Here is a 20,293-nt window from a genome sequence, read left to right as displayed (position 1 = left end):
CGGGCGTAAGAGCGACGCAGATTTAAGAGCCGAGCGAGTGCAGCAAGGGCTGCTGAAAGGACGTCGGTCGGGGGGGTTTAAGGGAGGAACGTGAAGGGAGGTTGTCATGGGGATGAAGAGAGGAAGGAGGGGGCGAATAATCAAGGTTGGGGGCGGGACTTGTGAAGAGGTTAGGAGGGACGTGAAGAGGGAAAAGAGCCATGATCTCTGAGATCCTCCTAATTGAGCAAATCTCAGGAAGGAGGGAAGGAAGGAAGGAAGGAAGGAAGGACAGACACAAAGGGGGGGGGGCGTGAAAAGGTCGAGCTATGTGAGCCTAATGACTTGAGGGGTTGTACAGGAGCACCGCTGACCTCCAAATCCCCGCTTCCTGCTCCCTACTTGCCTTAATTCCTCTCTCCTCGCTCTCCAGCTCATGCCGCCAACCGCCGTGGATCTGTGAGCAGCTGAATCGACTCAGATTTTTACCCCAAAAAATCCATTCGGCTTCTAGATGATGACGCGGTCGAGGCTTCGGGAGGCCCGGGGGCCCGGTTGGGGATGGCCCGGTGACAGAGTGGCCCCTGGGTGAGGGGTGTGTGTGGGGGGGGGGGGTAGAGTGCTCCACGAGGACATCTTCCGAGAACTGATTCATCAGCATCCTGATCAATGGGTTAATTAAGTGGAGAGTGGGGGAAACGGCCTGGCCAGAGAGTGGCCCGTGGCAAAGAGGAAGAGGGGGATGGATGGAAGGGCTGACGAGCGGAGGTTTTTTTGGGGGTGGGGGGGCGGTGGGTGGACATACTCTGGCAGGAAGTGGGGGTCGATTCCCCCGCGTGCTTAACTAAATTGACTGGGACAAGGGAGGGGGGGATTTAGTCCCGGCTCAACTCTAATTAATAGCACTCCCCCTTGGACCGTCAATTCAGATATTCACTCGTCAAAAACATCTCAAAAGGAAGTATCTATATATATATATGCATATGTGTGTGTGTGTGGGAGGGGGGAGGGGGGGGGGTAAAGCACACACGCACTTACACAATATGCTTGCGGCTGATCTGGCTTCCAGAATGTAAAGCACGTTCTCCAGTGGGAGGGCTCATCCTTTGAAATGTGTTTATTCCCCCACAAAAGCAGAGAGCGAGAGAGAGAGAGAGAGAGAGCGAGAGAGAGAGAGAGAGAGTGAGAGAGTGAGAGAGAGAGAGAGAGAGAGAGAGAAGTGGTGAAGGAAACGGAGCCAGAAAAAAAAATCCTGCTGACTCGGCAGCATCCTAAATCGCCGCCTCCGTCTCCTATCGCCCTTCTTATTTCCAAAGTCTCTGGAGTTTGAAACCCAAATGGGAAAGAGATCGTTTCATGTGGGCACCGGGGGAGCCCCGCTTGCTTTCTTCCCAGGTCTTTGCAAGAAACCCCAGCACTCCCCACCCCCCCCTCCACCCACCACCCCACCCGGCGGACCACATTCCCCCATCCTGAAGCCTGTTGGCATAGCACGCTATCAAGGTGACGCGTCCTTATCCGGGCTCATTAGGGAGCGGTTCCCCTCTACATTACTGGCCCCACCTTTTTTTTTTTACATTTATACTCCATGTTTCCTCTACTAATCTTCTATAATACTATTACCTCCAGAAACCCTGAATGTGCATCCGCTAAAGCCCTTCCCCATCCTCCTCACACCTCTGGTGGATTCCAGACCGAAGGGACGTGTGGAGGGCGCTGCACGGGGAGATGAGTCATCCTCGCCCAGACACAGCAGCCTGAGGGGAGCAGATAAGTGCTCTCCATAAAGCCCGGTGCGAGTCGGACCGCTGGCATTGATGTGCCCGGTGCTGGGAGCTGCTACCTGTGCAAGTGTCGTCCGCGGGGGGAAGAAACGCTGCTCCGACAGGATGCTTGTCCCGGGAGTGATCCACACTGATTGGAATTTAGTCCCACTTTCCTGCTCCCGTTTGTCAGCAGAAGAATGGCCTCAGCCTTGAGAGACGGTGTGAAGAGATGAACGACTCCACCGACGCGCTTTGTTTTTCCACAGAGGAGGAGGAGGAGGAGGAGGAGGAGACGCACGGCGCATCCTTAAATACTGAGCGAGGGGGGAAAGATGGGGGCCTTTGAGTTCAAAGAAATTTAAAAAAGGAGAAAAAGGCGGGGTTTTCAGATGTTTTGCTCTCCCCCTGTGTGTGTGTGTGTGTGTGTGTGTGTGTGTGTTTGTGTGTGTGTGTGTGTGTTTGTATGTGTGTGTGTGTGTTTGTGTGTGTGTCTGTGTGTTTGTGTGTGTGTGTGTGTGCATGTGTGTGTGTTTGTGTGTGTGTGTGTGTTTATGTGTGTGTATATATGTGTATGTGTATATATATGTATGTGTATATATATGTGTGTTTATGTATGTGTTTGTATATATATATATGTGTGTATATATATGTGTGTTTGTGTATGTGTGTGTGTGTGTATATATATATATTTATGTATATATATGTGTGTATATATATATACATATATGTATGCATATATGTGTTTATATATGTATGTATATATATGTGTGTATATTTATGTGTGTTATATATATATGTATTGTTATATGTGTGTATATGTATGTGTTATGTGTATATATATATTTATGTGTGTGTGTGTTATATGTGTATATTGTGTGTGTGTTTGTGTGTGTGTTATGTGTGTGTGTGTGTTTGTGTGTGTTTGTGTGTGTGTGTGTGTGTTTGTGTGTGTGTGTGTTTGTGTGTGTTTGTGTGTTTGTGTGTGTGTGTGTGTGTGTGTGTGTGTGTGTGTGTGCAAAGGCACGACCTCTCGCCGCCGAGCGCCCGATCGCCCCGAGGGTTTTTCGTGTTCTCTTGCTGATCGTGACAATAACAGCGCCGATCATTGCCTCCCTGGCATCGACGAGCGCGAGAGTGTAACACCGGCACTCCGGTGCTCATTCATCACTGTCGCGCCCTCTGCTTTTGTACCCCAACCGACACACACACACACACACACACACACACACACACACACACACGCACGCCTAAACACAACCGAGGAAGGGTCTGACAGGGAACAGACATCCTAATTCACCACGTAGGCCCGTTCCTTTCATTAGCGGCGCCGCCATCGCCACAGCGTAGCAACCGGAGCTCGACGCCGGAAAGAAGGACTCGAATCGCTCCGTCGGTTTAGAGGTCAAGGGGTCGGCGAGGTGGCCGTGCGGCCGTGGCCCAACGCGATGGACGTCATAGAAGCGGCTGTAATGCTGGGGGGGGGGAAACGTCTCACCCTCAGAACGACAGCCGCGACCGATATATATATATATATTTATATATATATATTTATATTTATATATCTCTACACACTCAAGCCGGCAGCTCAAACTCCTCCGGCCTTCCGCACAAAAAACTCACCGTGTTGTGTGTGGGCGGCCGGGCATCAAGCGGATGAACTACTGGAGGCTCATTATGTCTGACTGGAGCACCAACACACACACACACACACACACACACGCTGGAGGGGACCATGTGTGTTTTATATCACAGCCCTCATCATTATACGAGCCGGTCGCGGCGATAACACTTCAGCATGTTGGCCGTCTCCAGCGTTACCGTTCAACTGGTCGTTCTCCAGCTCGTTGTTTGGGCTCCTCGGCTGACAGCTCACACTCATATGTGCGGTGGTGTGTCAGCCCATACAAATGAACTTCTGTGTGTGTGTGTGTGTGTGGGGGGGGGGGGGGGGGGTACAGTACAGTACAGCCTCCTGTTTGCTCTCCAGCTTGCTGCCTCACTTGACTTCCAGGGCACATTCCCTCCTTCCTTCCTTCCTCCTTCCCATCCGCATGTGTGTGTGTGTGTGTGTGTGTGCCTGGCTTCCTGTCTTTCGGACTCCTTGACCCCCCCCCCCCCCCCCTCGCTGCTTGTTTTTGGCGATGCTGAGGGCTTCGCTGTGGAGCCCTCGTGAGGATGCGGTTACCCTCCCGCGACCTTGAGATGTTATCAATACAATGCGACTCACTCAGCGTCTCCGCATCGACGGAGAGAGAGAGAGAGAGAGAGCATGAGACTGTAATGAATAACACCAAAAAAAGGGATATTTCATAAACTCTAATCGCCAAATCTTTCAATTAGATTTGTGTATGAAATCCACAGACTATAAAAAAAAAGGATTGAAAAGAGATATTAAGGGCGTACAGGTACAAGTCCAGGTTCAGTCGATCCGATTGGCCGGAGCGCGGGACGTGTTTAATCCCGGAGCCGTTGACCGTGGGAGGAGCGGCGAGTTCAAGGTCACGGAGAGACTCGAGGAGCGGGACAATCCAGAGGGGTTTATTATTTGTATTTTATCGACCGAGAGTTCGACCTTGAATCTCGTCTTAATGAGCCCACCGGTGGGGGGGGGGCGGGGCTTAGAGTGCTGTTCTCCTCTCGGGTTGACGTGCGACAAGTGGGTTCGAGGGAGAAACGCAGGAGGCGGAAGGCCGGAGTGTTTGGAGTAGTGTGTGTGTGTGTGTGTAAAGGGGGGGGGGTAGACCCTGAATAGCAGAACAATGCCTGCCAGACGAAGTGGGAGAAGAAAGAAGAAAAAGAGAGAGAGAAAGAAGATAACCGAAGCAGGGAGAAGGAGCGAGGGAAGATTGGAGCTGAGACGAGTCATGGCTCCAAGCCCTCGTCTCCATCTTGCACCCCAGAGAGAGGAGCTCATTCAACAGGCTCACACAAAGGAGAGCGACGGGCCGCTGTGTGTGTGTGTGTGTGTGTGTGTGTGTGTGTGTGTGTGTGTGTGTGTGTGTGTGTGTTCATCTCATCTTTTACTCTTTCAATAACTACTTGCCAGGATTCACTCCAACACATCGATGTAACGGAGGTGTAATATTAGCTGTTGCTTCTTTTTCCCTCTTTCTTTTTCTCCAAGCGGAAAAACAATTTAGAGCAGTCAGCTTTTTAAAAAAATACTTTTTGTGTGCTTTTTAATACACACTGACGATCGCGGAAACACACACACACACACACACACAGGTGATTCACGTTAGGCTAATCAGAGGCGGATCTCACACACACTCTTGTTTATAATACCTTTATAATACAACACACGCAGACACACACGCAGACACACACACGCACGCACACACACACACACACACGCCAGCGAGTGGGTGCGAAAAACAAAAGCGTCAAGTTTAAAATCATTGCAGGGTCTATCCTTCCAAAAAAGAGGCTGCCATAGCAACGACACACACACACAAACACACACATACAGGAAAACATTTTAAAAAACAGCTTCCTTTGGATGGACAAGAGACCCAAAATCATACACGCACGAGTCGTATGGAGCGGATGCTGTATAATAGTATACATATTACATAGATTTATTATATAGTTACATGGCCGAGGAGTCGATATGGGGGGGGGGGCTACACATAATAACAAACACATGGGCGATTACACGGGGAGACGGGCGCTCAGGGGAGAGCGAGAGGCAGAGACTCCTATTGTGAACAGCTTGTTGTCAATTACCGAGCCACGCTTTATGAAGAGGGGGAGGGGAAAAAAGAGAAAGAAAGAAAGAAGAGGGAGAGAAAAAAGAGAGCATCCATTGTGGAGTTAATTCGTTTAATCAGCCGCGTTTTGTTCGCGTCTGAGGAGTTTATTAGTCACACGGACGTGGCCACGGCAACCAGCGCGTGTCACGCAGTCTGTCGTCACATCGAACATCCACAGTTATGAAGTGTTACATGTATTGCATGAGACACATGGGGGGGGGGGCGGGGAATCAAGCATCCCTGAAAGCACGACCCTCTGGAACACACACACACACACACAGTATCCAGCTTCCCATAACAGAAGCCAGATATGCAAAGGAGGGGGGGGGGGATGTCGGCTGCCATTCAAGGCTGAAGTTTTATTTTTAATTGTTGCTCCTCTCGTCTGGCGTTATCCGACCGTGCCGTCGTCTCCGCGGACGGAACACGTCCTCACGCACCGGGGAAGCTGCCGCCGATGATTTATCTGCCGTAAAAAAACGATGAGGACAATAACAATAATCACGATAATAATAATACAACGGGGGATGAAATTAGCAGTTAACAGACGGGGGTGAGACTGTGACCGTGACGGCTACTTCAACCCGACGCCGGCCCGGCATCTGTCGGCTGCTTAGCGACCAGCGGAGCCATCAATCTACCCGACAAGGCGCTCTGGAACGCCATCGGCCTCCAGCTTCGCTCTCCGCCTCGCCCGCGATGAACGACATCGAGTGCTGTTTTCCTGGGGAGTGTGTGTGTGTGTGTGTGTGTGTGCGTGGAGGGGGAGGAGGAGATAAACAAATGCATTACACTCACACGCGTCGAGTACGGTGTGACGAGGCCACCTGGCTTTTGTCTTTCTGTCGGCGTATTCCGTCAAATCGTCCACGGACCCTTCGGGATGAAGTGGATCACGCCGCGTTGCACCGCTGTGCACAAGTGGCCTGTACGACGATGCCCCCCCCCCCACTCCCCCCACCATTTCATCCAGCCTGTGTGCTCATATTTCTCACACACACACACACGAATAAAGGCCTGCGATCGCTCTCCACAACACATGAGCGTGTCGACCTTCATCCCCCTTAAATATCCACCACAGGTCTTCAAAGTCTCCGATCCGGATGAATAACAACTCCTCTGTGACAACATCTATTTAGCACAAGGACAGAGCCCCCCCCACCCCACCTCCATTCAAATGCCTTCTCCCGGCAGAGGAGATGTCCGTATCCGCTATATAGGGCAGGCGGGCTGCCTGGAAACCAGAGGAGGGGAGCCACGCTGAGCCTCCTCACCGCCGCTGATAAGAACAGAGGTCTTCTTGTCCCTGGTGAATTCTCTCATCTCGCAGGCCCAATGCCCCGCACATATAAATGCGCCCCATTCTTGATGCTGTGTGTGTGGGGGGGGGGGGGGGGGAGCATTTCGGGGAGTATGTTCTCATGGCCATGGGAGTTTCCTGGCTCTTCTGAGTATAAAGACCCCATGAAGACATATGCTCAAATTAAGTTGAGGGATGACTTCACTGTTGAAGAGGGGCCTTTGTGCATCGTCTCAATCGGCCGAGAGTCGCGGGGTTCAAACGCTTTCCCACATCCCGCGTGTGTTTTCCGAGGACACGAGAAAGGCAGCCCCCCCCCCCCCCCCCACACACACACACACACCCATTCCACCATTCCACCAGAGGAGCACGACTCTCCGCCACAACAGGTTCTCGACATCGACCACGACAGCACGCAAACCAACGCTGCAACATCGAGTCTCTGTTTTTTGGACAATTCCAAATGCATATTTATTTTTTTAAATTTTTTTTATTCCAGTGGCCTGTTGACAACATGCATCCCCATTCATTTAAAATAATATAAATATAATTATATATATTTATATATTTAAAAATATGTTGTTTTTGTATTCCATCTAGACCAATGCAACAGATATTGAACGGGAACAAATGTTTGATGATGAAAAAATGCTCCTTTTTGCACCATTTTTTTCTAATACCTCATTTATTTGATTTTTGCACCATTTTAGGAATTATGTGAAAAACACATCTGTACACACACACACACACACACAAGAGGAGCAACGGAACCAGCGTGTGTTGAGTGTGTCTCAGCCTACCTGTTAATTCGGTTTGGTGGTGGTCTGCCAGACTCCCCCCGACGGGTCCTCCTCACTAAAGCGTCCTCCCGCGGCGACGAGTGTGGAGCGAGCAGAAGAAGAAGAAGAAAAAATGAAATATACTTGTTCCTTGAAGAAGATGAAGAAGGAAGAAAAGAAACAGTAAAAACAACTACAAATTATTTTTCTTTTTTCTTTACAAAAATAAAAAATAAAATAAAAACACCAGCTTCAAAAATCCCCCCCTCCTCGACAGCACCATCTCGTTCAATCCAACCGGGCCAGCGGGTGGGACTTCATGACCGGAGACGGTGACGGTGGAGACTGAATGTCAAAAGCGACGCGCTCCTCCCGTGGTACACGGCCGGTTAACGGTGTGGTACGGTTCCCCATCCGAGCGGGCGGGCTCGGCTCGGTCCCGCGTCTTCTCCAGCACGGAATATTATAATGTGGCACCTCGGGGAGAATGTCAGTTTTAGTCGAGGCCTTAAAAAAGAAATTATTCAAAAATATTCAAAAAGCCCAAAATAACTTGTGTCCGCGGGGTCTCGGCAGATGTGACAGCCGGGGGACGCGTCACCTGTGCGGTCCGCCGGTCGCGGCTGCGGGACGTCGTCGATAAATCCTCAATAAATCCTCCTTCAACGAGCCCTCCGACAACCGGCTCGGTGCTCGGTGCTCGGCTCGCTTCAACTCCACAGACCCGCGCGCTCTCCCGGTAGTCTCGTGTGAAAAGATGCCGCCGCCGCTGCTGCTGTGTGGATGCCTTGGCTAGCTGTGAGCGCGCGCGCTCGCGGAGCTCGTCCCCGGCGTGTGACGCGCGCCGCAGTGTCCTCCCTAGCAAGCTGGTCGCCCTGGCAACGCTTTTCCTCTGACCTCAATATGGTCTCCTTGTTTTTCTTTTTTTCCTGCTAAAATACAGGCATGTGCGGCGTTTGCCTCCTTCCGCTTTTGCCTCGCGCACGCGCTCAGGTTACCCGCCGGCGGTGGAGGGGACGGGTCCTCGGGGGCGTCGCGGCTCTAGCTCTCCATCTTCTCCTGCATAGAGATGTGACAAATTAGTGCTGAGGAGGAGTTTCATCTCGGCCTCCCCTCTCTCCTCCACCAGCCGGGGCAGATCTGCATCAGCATGACGTCAGAAGACGTTAAAGGGATACTGGCCCCTTTTTTTTATATCTTCTTTTTTGATCCATCCCGCACCCCATCTTTACCCGCTATCCCTTCATCGTTCACCCCAACCACCTTCAGCATCCCTCCATCCCACGTTTACCTCAGTTTTTCCTCTTTCTACACGGAGAGCGTGCAGCGGCATGCTAATCCCTGGAGGAGGCTCAACATGTCGGTACATATCGCAGCACTCAGGGCCAGGAGGTATTAAATGAGCTTTATAGAGATACCACTGGAGATATCATTATTTAAAAACATAATAACATTAGGATATGCACTCGATAATCAGCGCTGCCCGTCCCCTTTGGTACCCGACAACTATCATTTCTGATTTATTGTTTGGAGAGGGCCGAGTTGCCGACTTCAGCGCCCTGTCGATTATTTTACTTCGGGGGATAATAACCGTCTTAATATATCGAGCGTCGCCGCGTCCCACATCTCATCAAGGCAGGCGCTAATGGCCGTGCGGCGGCGGCACCTGCTCCTCTGGAGGCAGCGCAGTCTTATTACCGGGGTCACCGCCAAACATCTGCCTCGGCCGCTCTCCCGCATGCCCCGCCCCCCCACAGTCATATCCACACTGTGCCCATGTGCTCTCCGGCTTGCATCCAGATCTCCTTGTGGAGAAGATTTACTGCTCAACATCCATGTGCCAGTGTCCATTCGCTCCTTTGTACAAACCCCCAGGCGGGGAGGGGGGGGGGGGTAAGGGCAGCCTGTCGTCAATCAGCCAAAACATCATGTCAGCCCGTCGCATGCCTTTTTACCTCCGGACACATCCAGCTAGGGAACATGGCCGAGGCAGAGAGCAGAGGAGGAGGAGGAGGAGGAGGAGGAGGAGGAGGAGGAGGAGGAGGAGGAGGAGGAGGAGGAGAGAGATCGCTTTGGGGCCGCTGCTTTCTCGGCTATCGAGACAAATTGTCTTCGGTATGGCGGCTGTACATTCCCCCTGCGATATCATCAGGATCAAGGTGAGCGAGGCGTGTTTGTGTGTGTGTGTGTGTGTGTGTGTGTGTGTCCATGTTCAAGAGGGTGCTGTGAATGTCCTACACTTGATAGACCCTTGCCAAGCATCAGAGGTAATGGCCCACACACACACACACACACACACACACACACACACACACACACACACACAGTGCCTATACACAACACTCATTGTGAGTTGTCACCGCATGCGAACACATGTAGGACAACACACGCAGTCCCAACACAGAAGAAACACAAACACAAACATATATACACTCCCAGTATGTGTTGTATTAGAGGTCAGTTTGCTACTGGAGCCCCATGGGAGGGGGATGGATGTGTGTGTGTGTGCTTGTGTGTGTGTGGGGGGGGGGTGAGCATGCCTCTAGAACCCCATTACACTGGATCTGTACTCGATTGGGTGCAGCTCTAAGCATAAGTGACCAGTCAAAAGCCCCTTTGATGTGCCCCCCCCCAGGGCCCCTGCAGACACATAAATGCATTAATGCAAACAATATACCAGCATATATATATATATATATATATATATATATATATATATATATATATATACGTACTGTATGTCCCTGCAGCTGTAGGCCATTATCTCACACGTCCACAGGGATTTTAATATTGCATTTAGGCTCCCACGAGCTGCGCATCCCCAACATACTACACACAATCAAATAGTGTGTTTGCTCCAGGTGTGTTTGCATTAATACGTCTCTAATAAGTCTCATGAAGTCTCATGAAGTCTCATAAAGTCTCATGAGGTCTTATAAAGTTTCATAAAGTCTCATGAGGTCTCATGAAGTCTCATAAAGTCTCATGAAGTCTCATAAAGTCTCATGAAGTCTCATGAAGTCTCATAAAGTCTCATGAAGTCTCATAAAGTCTCATGAAGTCTCATGAAGTCTCATAAAGTCTCATGAGGTCTCATGAAGTCTCATGAAGTCTCATGAAGTCTCATAAAGTCTCATGAAGTCTCATGAAGTCTCATAAAGTCTCATGAAGTCTCATGAAGTCTCATAAAGTCTCATGAAGTCTCATGAGGTCTCATGAAGTCTCATAAAGTCTCATAAAGTCTCATGAAGTCTCATAAAGTCTCATAAAGTCTCATGAAGTCTCATGAAGTCTCATAAAGTCTCATGAAGTCTCATAAAGTCTCATGAAGTCTCATAAAGTCTCATGAGGTCTCATGAAGTCTCATGAAGTCTCATAAAGTCTCATGAAGTCTTCACCTTTCAGTCCAGTGTGCAGCAAGCTCGTTTTCCTCTCCACCTAATTTGTTTTCCCTGCAAGCCGACCCGCTCGCAGGCCGCCAGAGACGAGATCCAAACGTAAATATTGAGAAAGAAGAGAAACCGTGTTATTGATCGCCCCCCCTCCACCCGATTTACCCTTCTCCACTTTCAGCTCCGTCACTGCCGATCGTTCTCGACTTCCCTGTAGCTTCACGTTTATCTCTCGTCTTCCTTCCTGCCCACCACGAGGCCAGCTGCCTCCGGGGGTCTGTATCCGGGGCACTTCCGCCCCACCAGCACCACCACCACCTCCACCTCCCGGTTTAGGTTGTCTTGGCTTTAAAACCCGGCTGCCTGATCTTAAAAGCAGTGACGTCGGCCAGGAACGCCGTGGATCAAGCAGATCAAACCAAATGTATCACATCGCGCCGCCAAAAAAACAACAACATCATATGGGCCAACGGTACCACGGTGAAAAAATAGCGTACTCCCGGTTAACTCCCCCCCCCCCCCCTTACTGTCTATATAACTCAGCATCCCCCCCACGCACATACACACACACACCATCATACTGTCTATATAACTCAGCATCCCCCCCCCCCCCCACACACACACACACACACCATCTTACTGTCTATATAACTCAGCATCCCCCCCCACATACACTCGCGCCTCATTATCTGGAGTGGCATCTGTTTTTAATTGTACCCATCTGACGCGCCGATGTAGCCGATGTAAAGTTGGACTCATCACACCATCGGCTTAATCTTGTTCTCACTTTAGGCCTTTTACATAAATAAAACAAAAACAGGTCCCTCTATTCTTATGAGGATATTTGAGAATTGGAAAAATATTGCACACTTAGTTTTGTGATGCACACTTTGTTTTGTTATGATTTGTATTGGTTACGATGCTATTGTACTCACCGAAGTAGGATTTTGAGATCTGAAAATGGCATCTTTTCCACTTTATTTTTGTTATATTCCTTATTTCCACAGAAAAAACTGTGTGCAGGTACAACTACGCTCGATCAAATTTAAACCAGGAAGTAAAATAAGAAGGATAACCAAAAACAAGAACGAATAAAAACCTAACTTGCAATAAAGCCATGTCGTCCACACTTGGAAGTCTATACATGTGTTTCTGTGCACAAGACATCATTTTCCAAGTTATTGGGCAGACTAATCCCCGCCTCACATTTTTGCTGACTGTAATTGTTTTCGATCCATTTGATTCACCCGCCGCTCACATTCCTCTCGTCTCCGTCGAAGCTCGCCGCCTCCGTGAGCAAAAGGGTTTCGGAGGAACCGAGGGAAGGAAACGCGGAGCGGAGGTAAATCAACATAATGAAAGCAGGAAGTGGCTCCCCTGGGAAGCGTATAAGACAACAGACATCTCAACGACTCCATCACGAGCGACGTCGTCGTTCCAGATGGATGGCGCTCGGCTTAAAGCCACAATTTGCTCGCGGTGGGCAAGACACTAGAACTTTTCAGCGTTATTACATCCGGTGATTAGATGGAGCCTCAATAGTCTTCGTGGGGGGGGGGGGTCTTCCTGCAGCAAGCGGAGAGGAGGATCTACATGAGAATGAAACGAATGCAAAGTGTACTGCGGGTAATACCGCGTGCAGGTTGTACAACAGAGCATGATGGCTGCATAGCATCTGCAACAGATATAGAGGGAGGGAGCAGTCGCTTCGTGAAGGATGCAGATGTAAGGAAGAGGTAGAGTGGAAGAGTGAAACATGTTTCGGGCTGTTCAAAGCTGCTCAAGTCATTACAGTGTTATATAGCAATTGCTCAATTCAGTATGTGAAAGAAAATGACTCATTTGGCTTGATTTTGAGTGAGCGGGTCAATATGACCCTGAGTTGACTCATCTCTATTTATCTACATCATCCCAAAAATAAAAAACTTACAATAAATAAATTTAGGAGAAAATAAATGTGATAGTGTACTGTGAATGCAATTTATATCTAGATGTTTTCAATGTACCTACAAAAAATGTTTAAACATGTATTTTTCATAAAAACGAGTGAGTTCTCCTGATTGAACTCTGATCTATGGAGGGGTGAATAACTCAATTCCACTAAAAACTGATTGAATTGTTAGTAATGACGTTGGTGATGAGGTAGAAACTATAGTTTTCAGGATTTTTTTGGTTTCTGACCACTTTTGGGTGACATTAACATTAACCGGGTGGGTTAAATTGACCATCACGGCTATATGTAAGAAACGGACATAACAGGAGGGTTAAACTTGTTTTCATCGTGGGTTGAAAACGGTAGCGTTGCTTTTTAGTAAGAGTACTTTTGTAATTCAGAACATTAACAAGCACAAATCTTCCGTCTGATATGCTGTGATTTTATCTAGATTAACCAGTTGCGGCGGGAGAAACTAATTTGGTCATACGCCATATCTCAACGCTGACAGCATCACGAATTCCATCCAAATCCATCGCATTGAGGTGGAGGCAAATTAAACCAAAGCTATCTGCATGGAGAGATACCACCGCAGCTAAGAAGCAAAAGAAGAATACAAGTCTGTTTAAATTGGTTTACAAGAGCAACGGGGAGCCATGAAATGTACTTTTGCTCTCCTATTTGCCAGAGGCAAACAAAATATCAACAAAAGAATAAATCACAGAGAAACAAAAATGTTTCTCCAAAGAGATGTTAACAGCGCAGCGGCATTCTCAAATAGATACACATCTGAGAATTAGTTTAATTGCTTCACAATGGTATCTTGAAATTGTCGATACCTACCTCTGCAGGTACACGGAATAAAATGTTCTCTTTTAATGAGATATCCTTCAGACGAACACTTTAATGTTCTCAATAATAAGCGCTGCTCTTTCAAAGTGTTTGTCTGTTTTCCCCGCCAAACTTGACAAAAGGTAATTATGTCTTCTTTGCAATTATAGATAACGGCAATACTACAAAATACCCTGACTGTGAACGCTGCATATAGATGGACTGTATAGTTAAGGCAGGTAGTGGAGGCTTCCATTGAAAAAGGAAAATATTGAGAAAATGAAGAACAGAAGTAGAAAATGTTCCTACCATGTGAAACACTTGTTCTTTTTAAATGAGCCACAGTGGATGTACCATTGTGAGAATGTTCACCCGATACTTACCTGTGAGATAGTACCAATAGATCATTTCTGGTTCAACTTCCTGCTTCCAATCTCCAACGTCTCTCTGCAGGTACTCGACTAACGAGTCCAGGGTTCTACATTTCTTACGGCTGATGCTGGTGGTCCACCGGGGCTCCGGCCTATGGATGAGCGCTAGAAGACGAAAGATGACTTACCTGATCTTTATTTCTGATCACCGGGGTCCTGGACAGCGATGCTATTTCTTCCACATCAGATATCTCCAAAAGCTCTCAGAGCCAGTACTCTCAGAACATTTGCCTCGTGGGGGTTTTAAAAGCCCAGCGCTGAGGATGGAATAAATGTATGTTCAGAGGGGGGCTCATTAGAGGTGCGAAAACAGACTGATGGAGCTGGAAGACGGGAGGAATAAGCAAGGTAAAGTGAATGAGACGGATGACCCGAGCCGCGGCAGCCTCATCGGACGAAGCCCCGTTGTGACTGGAGAACATGTTGTGTGACAGCTTTGATTAAGATGCTCGCCGGCTAATCCGCTGACTCGATGTGTCTTACTCTCCGACTCTCACACAAGCATTAAGTCGTCGGTAGACGGAGGCCGTGGCGGGAGCAAAAGAACCCAGGACATGTAGGAAAGGAAGCAATCAAACACAGAATGTGATGTTTGTTCATGATCCGAGTCAAAGACGGGGAGTCACGGCCTCCAACTGCAAATCAACACTATTCTGTGGCGGCCCCGCAGGGCACATGTGATACTTATGAAACCATAGTTACTGTGCACATCATATGTTTTGGGTGAAGATATTTTAATGACTTAAAGTATAATTATTTTTTTCTATTAAAGGGTACCTGTAGTGCAAAACAGCAACGTGCTACATCCATTCGGCGCATCAAATAAATCATATTTACCCCGCTGCTATTGTCAACAAGTCACGCATAGCCCGAGGATTGACATTTATTTGTCAAAATTCCGAATCCGTGGGCGCAGCCATTTTGCTAGTTATTTACTCCAGCTCAAAGCTAACTATGACGTAGGAACGTTGAAAGGAATTCAGCCAATCCGGAGCCACTTCTACACGCGTTGCTTCTTGGGATAGATCGGTGGCCTCAAACCAGTTCACGTCTGGAGTTCACGCCAAGATGGCGCAGTGCAAGGCGTTCGGTTGTCTCAATAATAAACGGAGTCACAAGACTAAAAAGTTCTTTTGCGTGCCCAAACCTACTACAGAGGAAAAGAAGGTGCTCGCGAAGAAGTGGCTGCACAATTTAGGAACCGCGCATACTTTTAAAACATTTACATTCAGCAAAAACTCCGTGGTATGTGAAGATCACTTCGATCCAGATTGCTATGAGAGAAACATGCAGGCCGAATTGTTGGGATATCAGGGCCGGACCAGGTTGAAGCCCGATGCTGTACCAACAGTATTTGTTCATCGAAAGCAGCAGCATCAGATAAAGGCCGCAATGTTCGTGTTGCGAACAGAGATAAACAAAAGGTAAGTCTGGCATAAATATTATTATGGGACCTGTGATATGTAATGTAAATTTACTTTAATTTGGATGACTAATTTATATTATAACTGACCACGTATCTGTGGTATAATTAGATCTTTATAGAGGAATGTCAATGTGCTTGGCCTATTAATAATAAACATAATTAATTTTATTTGTTAATTAAATTATTATATATAGATTATATACATATAGGCTATAACATCATATGTGGAAATAAGCCATCCTACCATAAGGTATACTTAACATAAAATAATAATTATTATTATAATGATAAATAATCCTAGAAAAATTAGGACTAGCATCAATGTTATCATGGTTTTTAAAGGGTACCTGTAGCCCAAATCAACAACGTGCTACACCCATTAGGCTTATTTGTAGGTAAAATAAACCAAATTATGACATATATATGTTTGTTTGTAATTGGTCATTTTCTGGTTTACAGTCTCCATAACTATTAAAGTATGGGGTAGAACCATTTATATTACCTACGATCCTCCCACTTTTAGACATTCACTATATACATTATTAATTGTCATTTATTTTTCAGTTTCTTCATGAACTGTCAAAAGCCTCAGCAGCAAGTTCAGTAGCACCAGCACAAAGCCCTCCATCATCAGGTGATTGTGACTCTGAAGAACCAGTTCAGCTGGGACAGCCAGATCCTGTATATCCTGCCAATGTAAGTGACATTTTCATAAAGCTGCTTTTTCTGTTGTGGAAAAACATATTAAAACTTAGTCACTTTATTATTAGACCTGAAAGATCCTGCAGTTTATAGAAATCAGACCAGTACCTATGTAATAAATGCAGAACAGAGACCTCTTTAATTTTAAGAATACAATATATTTGAAATTGTTCATGTTACTATATACACACTAAAGTATAGTATCTAGGCTGCTAAGGGAGCAGGCTTACATGACACTAGGTAGAAGGTACTGGAGTCTGGACTCTGGAGGTACTAGAAGGTACCAGTGAGTTTCCGGTGAGCTCTGCCTACACATATTGCCTTAGGTTTATCGTAGGTCACTGCAATTGTTTTTACAATTTGAATCAGTTCTATATGAATTAGCAACCTTGATTCCCGAAAACCCAAATCAGATAGCACAATTCTTTTATTTTAATTATCTGTACAATTCTTCTGTTTCAGGTGTGTCATCGTGAGGTCCAGACAGACCCAGTACAGATATTTCCTGCCGAATCATCAATATATGTCCTTGAACCAGGCACACAAATTTTGCTGAGTAAGCAGGCCAGCTACCCTGCCATAGATGATGACCACTGTTACAGTATGAAGCGGCCTGATGACATTTCAGCTGACGCTGTGGTTACCTCCACACCCGTGATAAATAATCCACCAAAGGATTTCTTGCATCCATGTAGCCCTGTGCCTTCATCATCAAAGGGTTTACAGCTTTGCTCCACGCAGTCAACTGACATACACATAGAAACTTCTTCGGAGTCCAGTGATATGTATGTGGACACGGACAGTGCAGAGGAACCAACCAAGCTGGAAGAAAAGTTAGATGGTAGCTTTCTAAATGGTTCTGGCGATTCGTACGAGTCCAGCATGGATGACGACAATGGTGAATTCTGGACTCAAGTACAATGTAGAAAGTTTATAGTGTTTGAAGAGTCTATCGACAAACTTGTCAGCTTGACTGTTTGTTCACAATGTAAAAGCCCAGTCCACAAGACTCGTACAGTCATCTCTGGCACAAATATCCTCATATATATAGAATACTTGTGTAACCATAACGAGGTGACCTGGTCAGGCCAAGCATTCATTGGGAAGGGAAATGGCAAAATTGCATCAGGTAATCTTTTGTTAAGTGCTGCTACCCTCTACTCTGGGCTAACATACACCAGAGTAAAGAAGCTTGCAGATTTGATAAATGTTGCCTTCATCTCAGAGTCAACTTTCTATGGCTTTCAGAGAGATATTCTGTTACCAGTGATTAATGAGAGGTGGGTGGCAGAGAGGCAGAGATTGGTAGATGAGGCACAAGTTTCAAGTGAAAAGTTGACCCTAGGTGGAGATGGCAGATGTGATAGTCCTGGTTTCTGTGCTAAGTACTGCACATACTCCTTCATGGATTCGAAGACTGAAAAAATCTTAGATTTTGAGTTGGTTCAAGTGACACAAACAGGCACTTCTCAATCCATGGAGAAGTATGGTTTTTGTAAGGTCCTGGATAGACTTCTGGAGGAGGGTGTACCTGTTGGCACTGTGGCCACAGACAGGCATGTGGGAATTCGAGCAGTGATAAAGAAGGATTACAGTGGGAGGGGCATTGACCACCAGTTCGATGTATTCCACATTGTAAACAGTATTAGGAAGAAGTTGAAGGAACTTACAAAGAAAAGAAACATGCAGACTTGGCCCCCTGGGTGAGGAGTATCCTAAATCATGTGTGGTTTAGCAGTAGAAATTGTGAAGGAAACCCTGATAAACTGGTAGAACTATTCACTAGTGTGATTTACCATGTAGCTGGCATACATAGATGGTCAGGAGCACTTTTGTCAACCAGTGTCCACACAAACCATTGACAAAGGAAGAACAGCAAGAAAGACTGTGGCTGAAGGGTCCCTCTCTGTTGGCTTTGAAGGATATTGTGCTGGAGCCTAAGCTAGTCAGGGACATCCGGCAGCTTAGTTTGTTCTGCCATACAGGAAACTGGAGCGTTTCATTCAAAACTCTTGGTATTTTGCCCCAAAAGACAAGAGTTTGATTTTCAGTGCATGTTAGGCAGGAACCAGTTGGCTGTGTTAGACCACAATGCCAATGTTGGGAGGAGCAGGCAGTTGTGCTGGCAGAAAATTCAACATCAGCAAGCGTTGGGAAAGTAGGTTCCGAATGGAGTACAAGAAGCATTCGGGGGCTTATCATGCAAGACCAACTTATGTTGCGACATCCCAGGATCACCTACAAGGTCTTGTGCAGAGGGCACTGGAAGTGAGGTCACGAAGAGTTGCTCTGCCACTAGCTCCCAAACCAGGTGCCAAAAACATCTCTATGAAACCAGCTCCTTCTAAACAGGAGCTCATTCATAAGCAAACATCCAGATTTTAATCTGATGTCGATACTCTGCCAGTTAGTTATTTGCTAGAATTTCCTCACTTTTGCAATAATTATATCTGAAATGACAACGATTTTGTTATAAGATTACATATTGAATATACATGGGGATTGTTTGGTTTACAGTGGAAGTGCAAACTATGAAAAAAATAATTGTGTGATTATGGAAATAGCAATAAACAAGATGTGAGCTCTCATGTAGAAACAAAATTGAGGAAGCAATTAACTGTGTGATATTTGTTTACAAGTACAAGGTCATTGAGGGTGTCAAAAGACGTTACAATTGTAAATATATGTTCAAACATACATCCATGTGCAGCACCCAGAACTCCACCTTTGATCTGCCATGGTCCTCCTCAGCAATCCGAAAGGCCTGGTTATTCTTCGGCATTCTTTATCAGTACAGACATTATTTCCCAGAAAATCCTGGGCCAAAATTGTATGGACTGTTTACCTAAAATTCATGTGTAAGAAAATTATCTTGTCATGTTAATAGAAACCAGCTGCCTATAAATCGTATGTATGAACACTTCGTTATATTCATAAATAATCAATAAAATAGATAATCTTCACAAAATATTATGACTTGATTTGATATTTGTGTTATTTTATACAGTCTGTATAGCTTTAGTTTGTGATGCACATGCTAGTCCCATCAGATAATGAATGCAAAAGCTTATTTATACCTACATTCAAGAAGCGAGGTTGTGTAAGGATGCCAAGTGGTAGATACAAAAGGGCTCAGTGGTGCTAGGTATAACATGTTTCAGCAATTAGAGGATGGGTCTGAGATATAAATGGAACTATGACAAATAACAAACACACATGCATATATTTCCTTTCTGATATGAATGTATAACAGAAGTTTATTTCCAAATTCAATAACTTGTGAAATACTCGTGAATCAGCACCATGTGTTCCTTCTACCAAGTACAAATTGGCACTGCCCAACAATGACACATTATATATATTACTGGTTCCTCACGCTCAAATATATTTAGCGAAGCCACGGACCAGAGTCGTGTGCCTCCCGGGGGCCAGAGCGGGCGACGTGGAGTCTTGTTTGAAGCTGCTGGCTAAGGATAAGCGGAGATACAGTCAGATTGTAATACACGCCGGTGGTAATGACGCCGGAGCCCGCCGCTCGGAACTCACTAAAATTAATGTGGAATCGGTGTGTGCTTATGCCAAGACGTTGTCGGACACCGTAATTTTCTCTGGCCCTCTCCCAAATTTGCAGACAGACGAATTGTATAGCCGAATGTCGTCTTTCAACCGCTGGCTGTCGGTGGTGCCCAGCGAATAATGTGGGCTACGTAGACAACTGGAAGACTTTCTGGGAAAACCTGATCTGATGAGGAGGCGGCATTCATCCCACGTTGGACGGAGCGTCTCATTTCTGCGAATATGACCAAGTTGATCACCGGACTTAATCTATGACAACCCAGGGTTCAGATCAGGAACCGGGAGCAGAGTTGTAGTTTAACACCCTTCTCTGCTCTTCCATTCGAGCAGTTACCCACCCTTGACTTTAGAGTAGAGACTGTGTCTGTCCCACGGCCACTTCAATTAAATAAATCAAAAGTAAGCAGAAGAGGAGTCGTACACAAT

Source organism: Pseudoliparis swirei, chromosome 21, assembly GCF_029220125.1.
Source record: "Pseudoliparis swirei isolate HS2019 ecotype Mariana Trench chromosome 21, NWPU_hadal_v1, whole genome shotgun sequence".
Lineage (NCBI taxonomy): Eukaryota > Metazoa > Chordata > Actinopteri > Perciformes > Liparidae > Pseudoliparis > Pseudoliparis swirei.
The sequence above is the reverse complement of the archived record's forward strand: the minus strand, read 5'-3'. Positions refer to the sequence as shown.